Source organism: Hydractinia symbiolongicarpus, chromosome 8 (genome assembly GCF_029227915.1).
Source record: "Hydractinia symbiolongicarpus strain clone_291-10 chromosome 8, HSymV2.1, whole genome shotgun sequence".
NCBI classification, from domain to species: Eukaryota; Metazoa; Cnidaria; class Hydrozoa; order Anthoathecata; family Hydractiniidae; genus Hydractinia; species Hydractinia symbiolongicarpus.
The window spans coordinates 6,204,184-6,219,232 of NC_079882.1; the positions used below are offsets into that span (position 1 = coordinate 6,204,184).

General features: G+C 34.2%; 1 long non-coding RNA gene across 1 annotated transcript; it reads left to right on the forward strand.

The window, feature by feature from the left end:
- Positions 1 to 8,733: 8,733 nt before the first annotated feature.
- On the forward strand, positions 8,734 to 14,591 carry LOC130655607 (uncharacterized). Its single transcript, XR_008984701.1, has 2 exons — positions 8,734 to 8,810; positions 8,903 to 14,591. It is a non-coding gene; the product is annotated as an uncharacterized LOC130655607 (long non-coding RNA).
- The last annotated feature ends 458 nt before the right edge of the window (positions 14,592 to 15,049 follow it).

Sequence of the window (15,049 nt, forward strand, 5' to 3'; positions counted from 1 at the left end):
CGGATGATTTTCGTCTTAGCCGCCAACGATTCGGTTGTCTTGAAAATTTTTCCAGCATTTTTTCTAGATGTTCTCCCATAAGGAATTAAATGGCAGAGTCGTCGTAAACCTGGCCCTTGGCTGAAGCGACAATGCATCATGAAGTTTCCCGAATATCACTTTTGTTGGCGAGATAACATTGGCAGGATCATGTATTTTTCAAAACTTTAGTATTGCTTGATTATATATTCTGAGTCTATTTTTTCAAAGATTGTGACAACATCGGTCAGAAGCCTTTTAATGGACTTAACCCTTGTATTTAGAAGCAGGAAAAACACGTCTGTGCGTTACTCTATATATTTTCAACTGAACTTATGTCTAGATAACCTCAAACACAATATTTCCTCCCTCTTTATTTCAATGTGTCCATTGTCACACAACAAGTTTGCAGATTTTCTTATTTACATAAATTTACAATGAATCTGTTACTGTTGTTCAGACATGTACACATTTATGAAAGTAGTCTGGTCTTCTTCTAATTTTCGAGGATTTTCACAGTATGATGGCGGCGAGGTCGGACGTGTTTCGATTTGCTCTTTTTGTGTTGATTTTATTATGTTATATTGCGAAGAGAAAGCTCGTAAAAGAAGGTAATGGAATATTCCCTACCGAAGATTTCCTGGAAAAGAAGGACAATTATGCATCGTCTAGTTTATGGATCACACGAAAGAAAATATCCACAAAAGCTGGTAAACACTTATTCATACTTATTTTGTTGTCCGGCGACATTGAAACACAGCCAGGACCATTTTTACCTGAACTGAAAAATCTCCTATCCAAACGAGGTATAAAGATATTCCATCTCAATGTGCGTGGATTATTAAATAATATCGATCAAATTGGAATTTTGTTGCATGATTTTAAAGATATTGATATTTTAACTTTATCTGAAATTCATATTACAAAAGATTCATATAATGACAACCCGGACCTTTATCACATACCGGGCTATAGTTTTATATACCGAGCCAGAAAAAAAGGCAAATGCGGCGGTGTAGCCATGTATATATCGGATCGAGTTAAGTGGAAACATCGGACAAATTTGGAACATAATGAGCTAGAAAGTTTATGGGTGGAAATTTTCCAAAAAAACGCAAAGAGTTTTTTAGTCGGTACTATGTATAGACCACCGGTAGGTTCTAAATATCTACCAAGGGAATTTAAAACTCATCTTAATGACTTGTTACAGCTTGTTATGTCTGAATCAAAAGAAGTGAACCTTTTGGGAGATCTGAATATTAATTTCTTAAAGAAATCAGATGATAAAGACATTAAAGAACTTTTACGTCTTTATGGATTGAAACAGCTTATTGAAAAACCGACTAGAATTACCGATAATACACAAACGCTAATTGATTGTATTCTGACTACTCGAAATGATACGACATACCAAAATGACGTCATCCCCATCGGTATCAGCGATCACGATATGGTCGGTTTCGTCAGAAAATTAAGAAGAGATAAGTTACCACCAAAAATTATCAAGACTAGGAATTATGCCAAGTACTCTAGTGAGCAAATGGTTGACGAAATTAGTAAGCACGACTGGGGTGAACTTTATGGAATGAACGATGTGAACATCGCATGGTCATATTTCAAAACTACTCTCACCGCATTGTTCAACAAACATGCCCCTATCATCGGGAAGTCAGTCAAAGGACAATTTTGTCCGTGGCTTAACAATGAGATATATAAATTGATGAACGAAAGAGATAAGGCTTTACGAAAAGCGCGAAAATCGAAAAAGCCAAGCGACTGGAAGGCTTACTGCAAAGTTCGAAACTTATGTACACGTAAAATACGAGAATCGAAGTCCCAATTTAGTAAAAACTTACTAGCACAGAATTGTCATAATCCAAAGAAATTTTGGGATACGATAAAGAAAATAATGCCAACTAAACCACGAAACGTCGTAAGTGATGCTACAGCAACCAAATCGAAAGTTGAATCACTATGTTTGTTTTTCTCTTCAATAGCAGCTCAAATCAAGGAGAAATCGATTCCCTTAAAAGATTTTGTATGGAAACAACCACAATGGTCGAAATTACGAACTACTTCCATATTTACCTTCAAATATGTATCGAAAATATCGATCGAAAAAGAACTGAAAAAATTAAAGAGAAGTAAAGCCACAGGTGTAGACGATCTTCCACCTGGACTGCTCAAAGATTGTTCCAGTCAAATCGCTGCTCCACTTTGTCACATAATAAACTTATCGATACAAACGGCTATGATACCTGGAGAATGGAAGCATGCTGTAGTTAAGCCAATTTTTAAAAAAGGTTCGACTGACGATAACAATAACTATAGACCTATATCTATATTGCCGGTCATCTCAAAAATTCTCGAAAGGGCAGTATGACCAAGTCATCGAATATCTTGAGAAGAACAACTTACTATCTCAGTATCAATTTGGGTATCGTCGTCTCAGATCAACAGATTTGGCTGCTAATCTATTGTTAGATGACATTAGAAAGGAAGTTGATAAGAAAAAATACGTTGCTGCAGTTTTCATGGACTTGTCAAAAGCCTTCGACACGGTTGGTCATAGTATTTTAATTGAGAAATTATCAGCTTATGGTATACGTGGTAACGAACTAGAATGGTTTTCTGATTATTTGTTTGGGAGAAAGCAGGAAGTAGTGGTAAATAACATCAAATCTGACCCACAACCAGTGAATTGTGGTGTTCCGCAAGGGTCCATACTCGGGCCATTATTATTTTTAATTTTCTTTAATGACTTTGATAATGTCCTACTTAAAGCTAGCGTTATTAAATTTGCAGATGACACTGTTATCTACTTCTCAAGTGAAAGCTTTCTCGTCCTTGAAAATGTATTAAATGAAGAACTTCTTGCTGTTGAGACATATCTACGAGAAAATGATCTTGTTATTAATTTAAACAAAGGGAAAACAGAATGGATGATATTCGGGACGAGTAAAATGTTGAAAAGTGCTGAAGGAAAAATATCATTGTCATGTAATTTTGTGGAGATTAATGAGACGAAAAGCTACAAGTATTTGGGATCAATTATTGATCCTAAGTTGTCTCTAAATAACAACTTCCACTCTACATACAAAAAAGCATCTGGAAGACTCCGTTTACTGACGAGACTACGATCCGAAGTTGACGATACAACTGCTAAAAAGATTTACGAAACAATGATAACTCCAATCATTACATTCAATAGTATCATTAATTTGAACCTGAATAACACCCAGTTGAACAAACTGCAGTCCTTGGATAGACGTGCCAGAGTAGTAACTAACAACAACAGTTTACAACCCATTTACGACAAAGTTCAACGAAATGCTTGTAATGTTGTCAGAAAATGTATTGATCGTAAAACATGCTCAAATTATTGGAACCACTTTCAGCTGCTAAACCATCAAAGACTGACTCGAAACAATTCTTATTCGCTAAAGTTACCAGCAGTACGTTTGGATATGGCAAGAAATGGTTTTTACTATATGGGTGCCAGTATATATAATTCTTTACCAATAGATATACGAAGGGAGCCTAGTTATATGAAATTTAAAAATAAATTGGATAACCATATTTTTTAATCGTTTGGCCTACTTACACACTTTATTTGGACTTTGGACCCTAACACAATATGAAGCTCTTAAACCTTGTCTAGTCTTCCTTATTTATATGTTTTCACCTCTGTTTCTCACCCTTTCTACTTGATGTTTTTAGATACTGCAAGCTTATGACATACGCGGTTTTGAATTAAAATGTTTTTTGCCGATTATTCATTCGACATTTAGCAGTAGGAAGCATTTGTGATATGGCATGTTTCATCTTTCGTTTCTTAGTATAGCATTTTCAATATTTCATATATTATACTAGCTTTGTTGCCTCACCCATTTATACCAATTATCTCCCATTTGAGCGCTTAACTCATGGACACCTATAATCTTATCTTTAGTGTATTTTCACCATTTCATCTATGTGCTTAGCGTTTTTCTTTTTGTTTTGCCTATTCTTTTTCATTTTATTGGATTTTAGAACATCGACGATTTTATATTAAATTGTATATAATGTAAAGTATTTGATTTTAATTTTAGCAGGACACATTTGAAAAGCAGAAATTTATTCTGAAATGTATATCCTGGGTAAATATTGATGATAAATAAATAAATAAATATTTCCGTACATATAACTCAGTAGGTCTAGCGGTAGTTTCGTATTCTCCTGGAGTGTCAATATCGTTCTCTTCCTCCCACTCTTGATCAAAGTTGTTTGGTTTAAGCTTGAATAAGAACTTAAAGTGTTGAACGTTGCGTATGATAGTATGTCCCGGTCGGCTTGCCGTCAGTTTTATACCTTGAACTCGTACGATGCAGTATGGTTTTGGATCAAAAGGGCTTAAAAGCTTGTTGCGTTTCCATTGTTTTACCAGCACGTAGTCGCCTTTGTTTACAGCTGATCGGCTAGCATGAAAACGGGCGTCGACATACGTTTTCATTTTAAGGTTTTGTTGTGCATCTCGGTGTGATACATCCTTAATGGAATCCCTGTTCGGTTGGTTGTTAATACTGGACAATTCTGCTCTAACTTGATGTTGAAATAGCGCTTCAGCTGAACTGACTCCGGTTGTTGGATGCGTCGATATGTAATAATTTAACAGGGAATTATACAGTGCGATTTTCCAGGGCTTTCCTTCTACTGCAGCAATTTGTCGAGTTTTGTTAAGGTTGCGCAAAAAATTCTTGGCAGTTCAATTTGCTATCGGATGTAGCGGAGTTATTCTGTGATGATTTATTCCTTTAGCATGCATGTAAGGTTTTAATTCGTTGCTGTGAAATGGACTACCGTTATCAGAAATGATTTTATAGAGGAGTCCATGCGTTGCAAAAATTTTACTTAGAGCTCCCAAAGTCGGTACAGCAGCTGTTGAGCCAACCATCTCTACTTCGGAAAGCGTGTACGTTGTTGTATTACTACCAGTAAGTGCGAGCGATTTGGTAACGGTCCCAGAAAGGAGATGGTTTTAGTGGTGGCGGTGGGTAATGCTTTGGTTACGAGATGAGTGATATACACGTGCAAAGTGATTCAATTTTCTACACGATCGACACACTTGATTTTTAGCAGGGCACTGTTTCAAACGGGCCTAAGCATTTCCGCAGTTATAACATGATTTACTTGGATTTCTTTTTTGTTGACTTGCAGTTGTAGATCAGCGATTTGTTTACGTAAAACTTGAACTTCCTCTGCTTGTGAAGATCCACCTATATTGTTTGTTGCTCCAGCTTCAATTTTTTGGGATTGATGCTTCACTCTTCGTATAATTTACCTCGTGCGAGAATGCCCTGTAGTGATGCCTCTTTGTGAAACAGTATTTTCTAAGCTTATTTGATGTTGATCCTAAAATTAGCTGTGTTTTGATCTGTTGGTTGATAGTGTCGAAATTACAACGTGAAGCAATATTTTTAAGTCGTACATAATAAGATTGTAAAGTTTCGCCATCATTCTGTATTGTTTTTGAAAAATTCCAAACTTCAAAACATTCGTTCGTTTTCGGCTCAAAATATCGACTAAATGCATTAGTTAAATCTTCGATCGTAGTTCCAGTATTGTCAAGTACTTCAAAAATATCTTGTAATTCAAATCCTCCGTAATATAATAACAAAGCTCTCTTTCTTGTTTGGTCTTCGATGTTCATTGCCATTATAAAGTTATTAAATCTACTAATATATTTCTTCCAACGTATACCAACACTGTGCATTTCACTTTCGTCGAGAGGAAAATTAGGAAAATCTGGTAAAAAAGTAATCGTCGCCACTGTTGTATTTAAAAGCAGGAAAAACACGTCTGTACGCTACTACATTTCAATTGAACTTAATGTCTTGATAACCTCAAGCACAACATTAACTGCTACCTCTGCTCTACCATTGGATCTTGGATGATAGACAGAAAATTTACAGTGTTTTACACCCGAACACTGGAGAGAATCTTTGGTCTTCTTTGTCACAAACTTTGGTCCACTATCAGCATGTGCAGCATGATGAATTTTGGACACTTCATGGTGCAGCAGAGAGGGGGTTAAAATCCGATCACCCACAAGAAAAACTGCATCTACAATCAAAAGGTTTTTTGCGATATCTTTAGTAAGGTTATATGTCGCAGGACAGGTCATCAGGTACGATGAGAAATTGGTAATTTTGAAATGTTTTAACTGTAACACGTGGTCATTGTTTGTGACACATTTCCATATCACGTCTTTAACCTTGTCAAAAGCCGTACGAACAATGATCAGTCCACAAAAATAGTGTTTCAGAACTTAGTAGTGGCTTGAACGGTTTCGTGGTGTTGGTTAGCTTGCTGTAATGAGAGACCTGATTGACTAGATCTGAAAAGGCTCTCACATATGTAATGTTCTGTGGCCGTGGAAACATTTAAATAGAGTAAAGGCATTTCGGTTGTGGCTTACCTTATTTGAAGTTATCTGAAATCCGCCAATCTCAATTGTTTTCTGAGCAAATTTGAATTATGAAGGGCTTAGAGCTTCTTCACCCATAAGCTCCAAGAAGTCAATCAAACGCCAATGGGTTTTCAGACAATTATTGTGACGTTAATATCTGTCGTGTTGTCATATCCATTGCCCCTTACCATGTACACTTGTGTAACAACACAATCGTGGTATCGACTGAACTCCGTGATAAACGTAAGGAGATGTCTGTCCTCTCCGCACACTGGGACAGAATGGTAACCATTTAGGGAGCCTGTAACGGACAGATAAGTTCCAGGCAGTATCAATCTAGCCTGTTAAAACGTGTGATTGGTGTCACGAAGACAAGGCTATGTTGTTGCTTTAATTACACCAAGAGTAACGCGTGAGCCTAGTTGAACCTTAATCTGTTGACGACAGTGAATAGGTATTGATGCCGGTGTATGCACTGCCGTTGGCTTCGCGGTAAGATCGAAGTAGATATTGATGGCTGGTCCACTTATCCGGTTTATGAGGGCACCGGTTAAATGTGGATTCTGCATATCTTTTAAGAAGCTGCTCATTTATACGAGGTACGTTTTCGTCAGTTGCGGGAGAAGAGGAAGTTTCTTTGGACACACAGCCACCTGTTCGTTTTGGACAATCACATGGACTTTTCTTTGTGATTGATAGGTTACTAAGCATTCATAGACGCATCGGCACCAATGACATAAGCATCTGGCGATATTGTCCTTACATTTTTACAATTGCTTGTTGAATTATGTCGAACAGATCGGTGGTATCTGTTTATACCATTTCAAGTGCCTCGAAGCTTTTGCCATAGGCATCAGTCCCGGCCAATTAAATAAATGCGGCACCAAGAATATACATTCCTTCGTTGTTAGTTGAATTTATTTTTTTTCGACGAGTGATAAACACGAATCTAATCTTCGTGAATTTAGCACCTTTAGTCTCATAAAGGATGATTATGCCCCTTTATCAGCAATAGCTGAGATTTTTTATGGTTTGATTTTAGGAAATAGGACATTGAAGTGGCTATAGTCATTCTCTTTTGTACACATCCTTAAGGTGACACAAGGTTGCTTGCGTGCTTCCTTTTCCTTCCACCCATAGTTTTCGTCAAATATATGGATGTCAACCGATGTGTTTGGGTGTGAAAAATTTCTTTCTTATTGCCATACATGGTGCACCAGTTGTACTAGCATTTTTTGAAGGTTAGTTGTGATGCTTATGCCATCATTTAATGCAATGTGTAGATTCTTTAGGTATTCTTCATAGCACGTATCTTTTTTTCTTTTCTTTTGATTAGAGAAGTTTTTTATATTGAGGGATGTTTTGTCCAATTTTGTATGGCTAATAATGTCCCGTTTTGTTTCTTTGTCTGCAATGCCAGAAATGACAACATACTTGACAATATCCTTCGTATAATAAACATTCTGTCCACAATTAGCACCATTGTAGCAGCAAATGAACGAATGATCCTGTCGCATGGCCAGGACTTCTGTTTTCTGAACACTTGTGGCGGTTAAGATAACTGTGAGACGTTTAATTGTAGCAAGCAAAATGTTTTCTGTCATTGCAGAAATGCCCGTCATGTCTATCGGGCTTTTCAACACTACTAAAGCTGTGGTAGGATCTGTATATACAGTGGGTATATACAGTATAACAAGTTACTGATATCAATGGCTAACAATTTTCTTTGTCGCCAGCCTCGATGTCAAAAAGGCAAGAAACCCTGGGGACAGGGTTGGGACCCAGTTGCGCCTACTGCAGCAACATCATCTCTGATACAAATTCCTTATGAACTGAAGTCATGAAAACCCTCCCACTCGCCTTGCTAACCCTAACTGCAATCCTGGACATAATATTATTAGAAAAGGCCAAGTTTTGGCTATTTCTCGAACTGACCAAATGGAATCGCCTTGTCAAAATTCTGCAGCCGGCAGGCTGCAAAAGCTTCGCTTTGGGAGACATGTAGGCCAGGTTAATACCGTCGAAAATGCACTACTGGCAGTTTCTGCCATGTCCACATTTTGAAACAATCCACAATCACTGCTTGTGGGACGAACTATGATATTCGGCCCTTTTTTCCAATAAACTAAGTCCGGGATTGATGTGAACCCTGGCGGATAAGAAATAAAAGGGGCGGTTCTATGGCGCTCATCAAATCTAGCCTTTGAAACGCCCGTCATGCCATGTTGATAATAGTCTCATTGCATCAGACACTAAAAGGCAGTTTGGAGCTCACCAAGAATATTGAGCGAGAGAAAGTGGAAATCACAACTTTTGATAAAAAAGAAAACATGCTATGAAGCTCGTAAACTGTCTATTTGTTTCTTTTAAATAAACAGGTGCTATTTTAAGTTTAATTTATTTGTAGCTATTCCCAACGCAACATTCTTTGTTTAGCGAAATAATGGTTGGGAGAAGGCTGCTTAGCTAGCTAGCAAGGCTGAAGTCATTAGCTAGCTACACGAATCAATAGAGGAAGAGTTTTTGAGAGGCTGCAATTACATTGCGAGGCAAAGGTAGGCAAAGCAAAGGTGCGGTAAGGGCAGGAGAAAGCAAAGTAAGACAGCTACCACAGGGTGTATACAACCCAATCTCATCAAGAAACAAACCGCTTCCAAAATTTGTACATCCGAAATATCAATCCGCCAAGAAATCCTATTTGTTATAACATAAACCAACGTTTACATAAATTTGAATACATGTTTCATCCTACTAGAACGCTACAGATCCTTGGATTGAGGAGGTTGAAAAGCTGCAAAGTTGCATTTTTTATAAGAACCAGTAAGTTTTCCAAAAGAGGCGTCCCCTAGCAAGGTTATAATGTCAAATTTTCTCCTTGTAAAGTTGTCTTTACAATGATCAAAAATAACATGCACACAAAGGCAATATTTAGCTTTGTAAGAGTTTACTACACCACTTTTTGTTAAAACTTCATGTAACTGCAGGTATAGCTTTCAAAATATTTATTTTTCTTCTTGCTCAATCCCATCTTGGCTATCTTTTTATTTTTTTATTTTAGCTCCAGTCTTTTTTAGTGGCACGTTACCCTGTTTATGTAGCGCTTAAAACATTTCTGAATGTTGTAGCCAGAACAAATGCCTTTTCTCACCAAAGTGAAAATAAATTCTTTATATGCAGATGATACAATAATTATTTCGTTCCATAAAAACTTGGATACCCTTGTCTCCCAGGTTGAGTTAAAACTTTCACAAGTCGACCTCTGGCTGAATAATAACAAAATGACTATTAATACGGACAAATCTGAAACAATCTTTTTCAGCAACCACAGCCAGTTAAAAAAAAGTTGAGAAAAAAATTATCAACTATATATGGGTATTTCTTTGTAGAGGTGCGAAAAGTTAAATATTTTGGGGTAACATTTGATCAAAAAATGCAATGGAAAGTGCACATTAATGACATAAAATAAAAATTAATTAATGCATTTGTCATTCCATATTTAAACTACTGATCCTTGGCATAGGCTTGTGACACCCAAGGTAGATTGAGAAAACTAGGAAAACGAATAAAATTTGTCCACACCTTTCTTGGGAAAGAAAGGGAATATTTTTGCTAAATAATTTACTCATCAAAAACGATGCCATATTAGTTTTCAAGGCCATGAATCACATTGCTCCTGATTACATGTGCTCAAAATTCCTTTTAGCAAAAAACTGTCATAATTATCAAACAAGAGGAGCTTCAAAAAACAGGTTCACGCTTCCCTTGGTCAACGTGGAATTTGACAAATAAGCCTTTTCATTTACAGCTGCAAAAGTGTGGAATAATCTTCCAGACCAAGTGACCTGTAATGGAAGTCTGCTTTTGTTTAAGACTTCCATCTCTTATGGCAAATTCTAATGGAGATCACTTTTTAGTTTTTGTTTTTTATTCTTTTTCTTTTCAATTTTCACAGATTATAAATGTTACTATGTTTGTTTGATTGGCAGTCTAAGGTTTATCATTTTTTGTTTCTTTATTGTTCTAGTGGCCCCCAATGGAAACAATCTACTAACTATAGGTTTTTGTGATTTTCTGGTATTATTATTATTATTATTATTAAAGTTCTCTATAAATGATTATTTTTTTAAAAAAAATTAAAATAAATTTGCATAAAGTTCTTTACGAACAAATATTTTTTTTATAAAATAGAAATAATTCTGCATATGTTCTTACATATCTAAACAATCAAACAAAAAATAAATTATGCATGATTTTTATTTTAAAGGACTTCTTATTTAAGACGCAAGTTGTGCATGATTTTTATTTTTGAAATTTACTGATTATTTAACATGTCACACATTTGTTTATAATTTTTATTTCAAAAGGATATATTTTGGAAGGCAAATAAAAGTAGCAAAGTATCAACTTGTAACTATAAGGCCATAAAAAGTGATGGGAAAAGTTAAAGAGGGAAGGGACAGGGGACTGCACAATTAGCATTAAGGGCGGTTACAACCGTTGTAATTTGAGATGGCACTCTGCATTTGCTGATGTAATTATTGACATATTTTCAAAACATATAACGTTGCGTCTGCAATGGTGAAATCGCACATAGGAAGTCCTCAGGCCTTGTGCGATCAGACGTGTTAAAAAAAATAAAGATATAACAACGGAAAAAAGTATTTGTTTTTCCATAACATAGTTCAGTTGCTTCTTTGGCAATGCACGAAAAATAAAACCAGTTAACATATTTTTTGCGCTTCAACTGCATCATTAAAAACAGTTTGTCACTATTTGTGGTTTGATTGAATCATTGCAGAAAACGCTAAAATAAGTTAACAAAATGTCATTTTTCTGCATTGAACTTTAATATTTAAGCATTAAACTATTATTATTTCTTTTCTTTTTTGCTTTTCTTCAGTAATTTTTTTTTAAGAGGTAGCTAAAACATTTTTTGTGTTTTGTTAAGTTTAAAAATTTAGAAGCTGCCACAGTATTCTAATAAGTGCGAAAATTGCGACGACAGTTATTTATAGACACTAAAAATGCTGAATTATGAGGGTTTCGCCGTACAATGTATGCTTTTAAAAGGTCTTATTATGGAGGTGCAGAGCAGTTCTGAACCAAAAGGCCTGGGGACAAGGTTAGCATACTCTAAATTTGAAACTGATTACCCCAAATTTTCGTATCTAAACATTCTTAGGACGAAACCAGCAGTGTTGATGCTTGCGCTACATGTTGATAAAATATCGTCAAAAAACAAACTTTAATTACGCAGTAATTTCTGTTTCTTCCATTATCGTGGGATGAATTAAAGTAGTGTTCTTTTCTATTGATTTTAAATATTTTTCAATAAAGTATATATCCATCTGTCAGGTAACTTAGGCAACCTCTTCCTCAAGGAAGGTTGCAATACTCATTTGAGAATCATACCCCGCCTAGGTCAACAAGTTATGGATCAGTAATTTTTACAACCTGTTTGTTCAAATGAATTCTTTTAAATTTGAAATAAGAAAATAATGCACACCTGCTGCTATTATATTATTATTTTCGTTTTATTGCTTAGACGGCTAGTATATCACGTTGAATTATTTTTTTAAACAAAAACAAAAATCATTTGTACAGAAATCCATTTTTGGAAAGTTTGAATTTTTTTAACTTTGTTGCTACAGCATATTTGTTTTTGGCTATGAAAGTTATTAATTATAGCGAATGAAAGTCATTAATTTCTGAGCGCTACATAAAAATGACATAACAGGGTCACGTGCCACTAAAAAAGACTGGAGTTAGTCTGAAATTTTTAATGAACAAGAAGATCGAAGCAGCCATCAAGGTGGCAAGAAAAACAAATATTTAAAAAACGATATCTGGGGCCACATGAAGTTTTAACAAAAAGTAAATATGTCATTGGGAATTACTTATGAAAATCTTTCTGGTAAGTTCAACTTGTAAAAGTACCTTAGGATCCCTTTAATAGGCTGGTTGTATTTTAGGTGTGAAATCCCACTGTAGGACATTGCCCATCTTCTTTTCATCACAGCCTCTCAGTTTTGCAAGAAACAGTCATTTAATTTAAAAGTAGTTGAAAAGAATGTTTAAAAGTTATACACAATATTTACATCCAGATGGACATTTTATGGCATCTAATCTGCTAAGTAAGCTTCTGCGTAAAAGGAAAGTTTTTTGAAGTCCCAGTCCTGTGATTTATGTTTCAATTTCAAGATGAATTTAGACCCATTGAAATTACTTTGATGTCATTATCTGTCAGCCATCTAAATTATACTCTTGTCTGCCAATTTAAAAACTGAGTTTTAAAGGGGTTTTAATCGAAAACATATTTCTAATTGACCTTAAAATCATAGTAATACCCCTGGTAAATAAATAAATAGTCTATGCTCATAGACATGCAAGGCAATGATGTGGAAAATATATATGGCTTCATATATGTTGCTTATATTTTTGTAAAGAACACTTTGCACAACAGATATTAAATAACATTTAAAATTTTACGACAATTTGATTTAATAATTTTTGCTGCTTAATTTTCATGTTCTTGCAAGTATTTTTAGCTTTTTTTCTCTGGTTGGTTATTTTAGGGTATTTACTTCTGGAGAATTATATTAAAAGCTCAACTAATAAAAACAATAACTTTTAATGAGATGAATAATTTTTTTTATGCTAGGATCAATGTCATGATAAATCTTAAGCATTATAAAATAGATTTTTTTTTTGGTAAAACAAATTTTCACATATATTAGATGATTTTAATTTTTCTCACTATTTTGATACAAGACAATTTTTTTAAATTCATCTCAAATAAGGAAAACATTAAATCAAATTGTGAAACGAATACGGGATCATCTTCAAGATACTTATATATACTTTTAAAGATCTTATCCTTGCTATTATACTTGCCAAAACACTTTTAGGCCAATTTACATTTCATTTCTTATCTTCAATTCACGTTTTTTTTCAATTTACCTACCTGCTTTGTTAATGTTGTGCTTTTTACGTTGGCAATTGCTAATTGCCTGGCTTATGATAGTATTTTTATTTGACATTATATCAAAAGTGTCTGCTTAAAATCTAATTACTCTACTTTTACCATTCTGTTCAAAGTTTCTGAAAAAAGTTTAGATATTACATGACAATGCCAACAATCGCCCTAAAAGCTGATATTTCCTATTTTTTTGATAAAATCCAAAATAATTGAAAAACCAGGTTAATGACATGTCACAACTCTCTAAAATGTTTCCTTTTTTCATAAAATAAAATTTTATATGTTGTTAGTTTCAAGTTCTAATCATAATAAGTTCAAGGGTTTGTTTTAATTAATAGCCTATACTAAGGCACTGGAAGATATAGGATCTTAATTTGGCAGGCAGATATCTAATAGATAAATATAAAAAATCAGTATTGTATAATAGTTATTGCACAGAGCAAAAAAAGCTATTAAAAAAACTGGCTGGCGTGTGGAATCCACCCACTCCTATCCAAGGCCAAAACAGGTTTTACAAATCCTTGAATTTACTACATCTCCATTCTTTTATTAATATTTTTATTGAGAATTTTTTTAAGATGATAGGCTGTCATAAAATCTTTTTTTATTTTTTTTATGAAATCCATGAATTTCCTTGTCAGCAAGTAATAAATTACTTTACATGGCTACATCCAACCATTTTAAACACACAAAATATGGTTTATTACAAGGATTTGCAACATTATTTTTTAGGATTCTTTAAATTATTCGACAGACCTTTTTACACTTTAAGTTATTCCAGATAGATTTTTAGTTAATCACAATTAGAGAAAGAATTCTGTCATGCATCGATCACATCAGGGAAATCACACAGTACACAGATGTATCAAAACAACCTCATCCCCATGATTCTGTCTCGTGTATCCATGGGAATTAGGTTTATGTTTAATTTTTATTTTTTTTTTATTTTAAAATGAACTACAAGATGTGATAAAAAGCTTTAAAGATTTCAAAATGAACATAGTAATAGATGGTCATCCAAGCAGCACTACCTATCTCTATATGCAACATTTATCTTTTTTTATAATTCTGTTTTTTCCTCAAATATAAATTTTGTAGCTAAATAAATTTTGGTGTGTATTTGAAAGATCATTATTTTATTTTTTACTTACTTCTTTTTATTTACAAGATTTCCCCAATGTGAACAAAAGAGTAATTTTATTCAATAAGTTTATGACAGAGTAATGTCTACATGGAGCCATTATTGCTGTAATGCCATCCTCTTTTGTAGTTTTTTTAGTAAAGGTTGTTAAAAAAGACACTTTTAAATGTTTCTATGCTGGCTTGTTAAAATAAGCAGAAGTTTTTTGCAAATAGAAAGGTGTGAACAATCAATATTTGATCATATAGAAGCCTAGAAGCTTCAATGAACATTACAAAAACATGTTGAATTTTGGTTATGAACTATGTAATATCATTATTGTTATTTTAATTGGAATTTAAGTTGTAAATTTAAATAATATTAAGGCTGTTCTCAATGGGATTTATTATATACAATTTGTGTATTTGTATATTATATATAATTTGTATATATTTGTATATATATATTCTTCCTTCAGTAAACA